At 33.7% G+C, this 7,677-nt stretch overlaps 1 pseudogene; it reads right to left on the bottom strand.

Moving 5' to 3' along the window:
- Nucleotides 1-4,125: 4,125 nt before the first annotated feature.
- Nucleotides 4,126-4,225, bottom strand: LOC122096699 (annotated as a pseudogene).
- Nucleotides 4,226-7,677: the final 3,452 nt, after the last annotated feature.

Genomic DNA, 7,677 nt, shown 5'->3' with positions numbered 1-7,677 from the left:
CGTGATTAGTACAAATGATAATTTGCCTTATTAAAAAATGATACACAATTCAGTCACAAAGGGTGTTTCATTTTACCTGCCTTCCCCATGTGACCACTTAATTTATTTTTAATTAATTAAATAAATAAGTAATGCATTCATTTCTTTGGTGGTAATAGGGGCTTGAGGGCCTGGCTCTGTCTCAGAATTTAGTTTTTTTTAGTGTTCTCAAGCCTAGCATTTGACTGCTTTTGCCACAGCTGCATTTCTAGTTTTTGCTGGCTACTTTCAAATCAGAATTTAATGGGAATTTTTTGACTTGGTCTGGTTTCAAACCACAATCCTCAGATTTCATTTTTCTAATTACCTAGGATTAATGACATGAGCCACCAGTGTGGCTTCTACTTTTTCCTCTATATTCATCTAATGCACATACTTACATAGAAATTTAAAACTGAGTATGGAACCAAGATGTACAGTGATGATATTGTCCTGTCAGAAATTCAAGTTAGTAATTTAAATTTCTTAAGACCATACAGAAAAATACTATGATATAGTACAAGAGAATACACTATTGAACATATGAGCTTTAAGAGTTTTCTAATAGGTCAATTATTTATTGTTACCCAATATTAGAAAAAAAGTATAATGCAGAAGTAAAATAGCAGTCCTTTACATGGCTACTTAAATTCCTTGTTTTTTTAAAAAAAACACTAGTTTTCATCTAAAAAAGTAGTCCTATCTATTCTCTTCATGTGATTTTTATGACTGAAGGTGCTTAATGAGAAGTCAAAATGTATTAGTAATCCTTTGCTATCAATTAAATCTCACTTTTTCTTCTTGGAGAATATAATGATCAACACACTAGTTCAGAATCAGCAAGCAATAGTTCAGAATCGTGCTTACAGTGCAAGTAAATCACCAGTAAGTAATCCTCAATGCCATTTTCCACAAAGTTTTGTCATAGATATAATCGGCCTGCCTTCTTTAGCTGCTTTCCTAGCCTGGACCTATTTCTTTATTGTACAGAAAAAGTGTGATTTAACCGTTTTCAGTCAGATCTGCTCCTAGAATTATCAAAGATTTACATTCTTGTCTGTAATTTGGTCAGAGCTACGTCTCTTTATGTAGACTACTAAAATGTATTTACTAATTTCAAGTAAATACATAATTCTATTTCCATCTTTTTTAAAAAATAAAATTCTATTTGCTCTATAAATTAATCAGAGGCATGGATTTTGTGGCTAGCTAGGTCATTGCACATTGCAGTCTCTCTCTTCCTCTCTTTCATGGTTCTCATAGATAATAAAACTGCTCCATAATTATCCTAATTTTGCTTTTATATTTTGGTTGCATCATTTCACTTTCTGCTCTGTCATTTCCCAAATATTTTATATAGAAAACATTATTTCATATTTTCTCATTCCTAAAAGAAGCTGCACACGAAGACACTACTGGTTCTCCTTTTCATTTGGTACCTTTGAATACGGAGGAACATCTTTCATCTGCTCTCCATCAATACTCTACTTTCCAGTTAGAATAATTTAAAATAATGAAAATGGAAAACGAGAAAATAAATCATGGTGAAAAAAACAGATGTAGAAAATTCACCGGATTTTTCTGACCAGTTCAACCAACGTGAACTATTGGCGAAATACATGGACACCTCATTTCCACTGTCACTGAAAGTTTGTGCTTAGGCAATTCTGATTAAGATGAAGAAAAAAATGAAAAAATGATGAATGGTATAAATTGCAAGAAAAAAATGGAGTAGGATCCAAGCAAATTTCTTCGTTGGGCTGCTGAAAATAATTGGCTTACTACAGTGCAGTGACTACTTTCCAAAAAGGCCACTCATGTGAATATTAGGGACGAGGATGAGTATATATCCCTTCATCGGGAAGCCTACAGTGGACACTTAGACATCGTCTGTGAGTTGGTGGCTCAAGCAGCAGATATTCATGCAATAACTGTAGATGGGTGGACACCGTTGCACAGTGATTATACATGGAATAATACTAGTGTGGCCATTTTCTTCATCATGATGCAGATACCAATGCCAAAACTAAAGGCCTTTTGAACACCTTGCACCTTGCTGCTGGGAATAGAGATTGGAAAGATATGTTGGATCTCCTTCTGTTGCACCATTTTATCAAACCAGGTCTGAAGAACAACTTGGAAGAAACTGCATTTGATATTTCCAAAAGGATAAGTATGTATCACTACCTCTTTGAAGTTGTGGAAGGCTGTACATATTGTTCTCTTAAGTTTAATGGTTCGGTTAAATTTCTTTTTTTCCCTCTTTGTTTTTCTTTTTCTCTTTTTTTTTTTTTTGGAGTTTTTTTTTTATTAAGAAAATACCATACAGGAGAGTTACAATTACATGGACAAGGTAATGAGTATATTTCTTATGAAGCATTGTTGCCTCCTCCTTTGTTTTCCATTCCCATCCCTTCCCATCTCCCCCTCACACTCTCCTCCTGCCCTCCCACTACCACCCCCAAGCCAAAGGTGTAAAGTTCGTTTTTCGACATGACGTCTTGTACATCTCATTGTTGCAATGGATCCACCTGTATCTCTATTTAAACGGTTTGTTTTTTTTCCTTCTCCACCACAAATCATACCAACATCAAATACAGTGAAAACAGGGGTTATACCGTGGGAGGGAAATACAAAACAACAAAGAAATCATCTTAAAAATATAATAGAAACAATCGCAAGGAAAAAAAAAGATTTGAATCTTTATCTTGGGGTTCATTTCACCTAACATCAACTTATCTGACCGTTTCTGCTTTTGTCAGACATAGACTAGTTATTACAAATAAGGGAAACCATGGGACCTAGGTTTCCTTGGGCCTGGCTTAGTTCACTTAATATAATTGTTTCAAAGTCTTTCCATTTCCTAATAAATGGGGCAATGTCATTCTTTCTGGTGGAGGCATAGAATTCCATTGTGTATATATACCACATTTCCTTGATCCATTCATCTACTGAGGGGCATCAAACATGACCATACGAAAGCTACCAGAACAAATATATGTATTGCAGCATTATTTACTATAGTTAAGGTATCAATTAAGTTTCTTAAACTTCAAAATGCCAGTCCATTCTTTTGTTTGTTTGTTTGTTTTTCATTGTGAAAATGCCATACAGAGGGGTTACAATTGCATGAGCAAGAAAATGAAAACATTTCTTATCAAGCATTGTTGTCTCTTCCTTTGTTTCTGCTTCCCATCCTTTCACATCTCCCCCCTCTCCCTGTCCTCCCACCCCAACCAAATTTGTAAAGTTCATTTTTTGACATAACTATTTGTACATCTCGTTGCAATGGGTCCACCTGTATCCCTATTTAAAGGTTTGTTTTTTTTTCCCTTCCCAGCCCCAAATTATACCAACATCAAATGCAGTGAAAGCAGGGGTTATGCCATGGGGGAGGGACATACAAAGCAACAAAGAAATCATCTTATAAATATGTTCGAAACAATTGCATGAAAGTGCCAGTCCATTCTTTGTGTCCATAGAAAATATTTTCACAATCCAAATAACAGCAATATCTTCCTGTAAAAATTCTGGGAAATTCTTCCAAGTGAATTGTCTGATTTTGATGTTAAAGTATATTCAAGAGTTTGTTTTTGTATACATGTATAATGATTTCTGCAGTTTGTGATTTTTTAAAATCAGAAATAATTTGAATTTATCTGTTGAAATGAGTAGTACAAAAACTAAAGATATTTCTTGTGCTTGTCTGAAAAAGGATATTTTAAAATATTCTATATTCTGTGTTTGCATAATATCCATAATCTATTTCATTCTCTCCTAGATATAATTTGAATTCTACATTGTTTTGTAATACATAGGTTCATTAATAAATGTGTCCTGTAAGATTGCATTCCATATATAAAGTTAAAGATTCCTTTTTTTTTTCTACGTCCTTATACTAGTATATTTCTTTGGGATAAAATGAGAATTTAACTAATTTCAAAAGTTTTGTAAAGGTTATGCTATGTAAAGGCATTTCTGAGGTGAAGATTTAATACACTGATATGAAACTAACCTTTAATTCTAGGACTTACATGTATTGTTACTCTTGTAATTATGTAATCAACTTTTTAACAACTGCTTTTCATTTCTTGCATCTGAAGAATGAAAAATATGGAATACTATACAAATTTTCATTTCATCCTTGTGCAAGTGCCATGTTAATCTCTGTATTGTTTTAATTTGTGTAGACGTGCTGCTGAAGCATGTAGTATCCTCTAAATTTAAGTAGTTAATGATGCAATCTTCATATAGGCTTATATCTTTGCGTGCCTATTTGTAACAAGGAAACCTTATTGTTCCTAACCATACTATTGATCGTTTTTTCCTAAAATTGTGTATATAGTGGAAAAATTATATTGTTTCGTCGGTTGCTCACATTTGCAATTTTTTTGTCACTGACTATTTTAAGTCTTTTTCATTTTAGATTTGATCATACTTTGAAGCATTTATAGCTAGGTCCAAAAGTGATGGCTTTTTCAAGTACTTATTTGTCCAGCTGAGTTAGCTTTGTTGTGCTAATGGATCCAAAGTAAACCTTGCTTAAGAGCTACTTCTAAACATCTCCAGCTTAAAATTTCTCAAATGAGGTCTTACTGGCACAAATGTCTACCTGACCCTTTAACCTTCTTCCATGTAGGAACAGACCAAGCAGAATATCTTACCCTGAAATCATACTTTGTCTTACTGGAAGAAAACTAATCTTAGTTACAAGGGATCATAGAGAGATGAACAGTTCAGACAGAACTGTTCAGACCAGAAGGTATTTTATCAAAATATAATTGTTTATGATACCTACCATTTCAAAAGTAGCTAAAGCCAAGAAGGTGAAAAATTGTTCACATGCATGATTACCTAATGTCATGGTCTGTCTACCTTCCAACCAGGAAGGAACTTACACTACTGTCTTTCTATCAACAAATATTTCCATAGCTCCAGGAGAAGTCCATGTGTTTCTCCTCGATATTAGGCCTTAAATTAGTAATGCTTTAATCACAGTGTTTCCTCTTGTCTCCAGACTGTAAATCCACAAATGGTAAAACTTTAGGTCTAGCTCTATGAAATACTGTGGTAGAGATAATGCAATATTACTTTAAAACAAAGTTGTCTTTAATACCCTAACCACCACAGAACAATGTAAAACATGTGCTGTTTTTTTATTATATTATACATAGATATATATTTTATTTTATATTTGCTGATTTTATATTTCACACAGTGAAACTTACTAGAATTAATTGATAATTTGATAAATAAATTGATAATTATTTATTCCAATGAATAGAATTGGAATATAAATAATTAGGTTTAGGGCTGGGAAGGTGGCTCAGTGGTAGAGCGCTTGCCTTGCATAACTGAGGCCCTGGATTCGATTCCTCATCACCACATAAGCAAAAAGAAAAAAGCCAGAAGTGGCGCTGTGGCTCAAGTGGTTTGACCGCTAGCCTTGAGCTGAAGAGCTGAGGGACAGCACCCAGGCCCAGAGTTCAGGCCCCACGACCGGAACACCCCCCCAAAAAAAATAAATAAAATAAAAAAAAAATTAGGTTTAGAATATATATCGGAATATAAAAAGTATCGATGTAATGTCTTGAGTATAATCTTGTGATACCTTCTAAGTGTTCTTGGTCTTCTGAATTCACATGGTAAGAAAATGTTGTTTTCCTCTAATCTATAAGGGATTTTAGTCTGCTGCCCTGTTCATGGTTTTAACTCGCTGGTCCCAAAATGTTTTTCTCCATATTTCTGAAGCATTCCTACTGATTATACCCAAATTTTGCTGATATGATCTCTAAAAGATATTATTCTTCTGCAGGACCCATGGGTCCTAGGATCCCAGGTCCCAGTTACCTGCATCATCAGATAACAGGTGCAAGACTTCTCACCTAGGCCCATACAACATGCCAACAGAATGTAATTGAAGACCCATCTTAATTTCTCATTTCCTATAATATTTTAGGGCCTCAATTCTTTGAGAAGAAGGAATTAGCAGTAAGCAATTGTGAAATGCAAGGGAACTTAAAATGAAGGATGAGATCATAAAATCTGAGAGAAAGTACTGTAATTCAAATTTTCAATTTACAGATCACCAGACCATATCAGAGAACAACATCACAAAGTGTCGCAAAATTATTTTTAATACCCCTCCCCTAATGATTAATGAAAGATTTCAGTCCAGCATTAGTGGGCCCAGAAAATATTACCTGGAAAAATAGATCTGTAATTGGTCTAACCAGGCCCGGAAAACTTGACTTAGAGGTCAAATGTAATCCAGAAAAACATTAACTGTGAAGATCCTTAGTGCTTCAAAACTTTGGTACTCCAGTAAAACTTGGTTCTGTGGTATAAAATGTTGTCATTCTCAAAACATTTAATCTCCTAAAAGTGTATTTTTTTTCAAATAAACTTTTAAATATCACAATCGCCAAAATAACATTTGACAAATAGATGATACTCAGTGACATTATAAGCTTTTCAAGTGTAGGGAGCAAGTTACAATAGAGTTGATTTATTTACCCAACACTAATGCCATTGTTTCAACCACTCATTAAAGTGTAGAAATAATACCACCCACCATTTGTGTTGTTCAGTAGGTGCCTTCCAGAAATATGTTAAATAGATCAACCTCCCAAATTTCAAACGCAAACATAAACTAATAAAGTAAATTTCATCACTTAATAAGGTACATTTTAAAAAGCCACAAAGAGTTGCCTTATCATACGTTGTTTTATGTTTTCCCTATAAGTCTAACATAGTAAGTCTTGAATATAGATACTCATCAGAGATGTGACAAACATAAAATCTGTCTTCTATTTCTATCACATTCCTCTATAGTAGTAAATTTTAATTTTCTTCTTTTTCCAAAACTTATAGGTAGTAGAAAATATTATCCCATAGAAAGTAAAATAATCACACACCATTGTACATAGACATTTATAAAAACTGATAGTTAGGAATACATTCTAAGCCATTTTTAAACTTTCTTGTTGACTAAAGATTAATCTTTCAAATGAATGAGAATAAAATCAAGTCTAGGGGCTTCACATCTCCAGTCTTGCACATTATTATTGCAGATGAACAAATTATGGAAATGTAAGTTGACATAAGTTCAAGTATATACAGGATTGAATCTCCAAAGAATGAAAACAAACCTTTCAAAATATTAACAGACAGTTTAACAGAACGATTATCAGGAAGTTGAAAGCAGAGAGGAATAATAGTAAAGACATAGAATGAATGAAAAATGGAACAAGGGACAAGTACAGCTAGAATAGTCAATGTACACATATGATAAAGGAAGTGGTAAATCTGAAATAAATCTTGGAGAAGGGGTTGATTGACAAGGATAGAAGGAGTGAATCTGATCCAGGGGCATTGGACAATTAAATGGACATATTTAATTGTAACACACTTGCACAACCTTTTGAAATTCAGTTAAAGAACACACAAAAATCACAACCAAACAGCAATCTTTAGAGAGTATGAGCATGTCCTCTCAAAAATTTAAGCTGTTAATGGAAGGCAGTTTTGGGAAAAGCAAACAAAGATATTCAAAGAGGGAAGTTTACGGTAGGTGAGAATTTTGAACAGATTTAAATAGATTGTCTAAAGTTATAAATCACCTACATCTGCTGCAAATACTATCTTTCTTCTGCGAGT

The sequence above is a fragment of the Dipodomys spectabilis genome, unplaced genomic scaffold (assembly GCF_019054845.1).
Source record: "Dipodomys spectabilis isolate Male_0828 unplaced genomic scaffold, ASM1905484v1 ptg000386l, whole genome shotgun sequence".
NCBI lineage: Eukaryota > Metazoa > Chordata > Mammalia > Rodentia > Heteromyidae > Dipodomys > Dipodomys spectabilis.
This window is presented reverse-complemented; position numbering and strand designations above follow the sequence as displayed.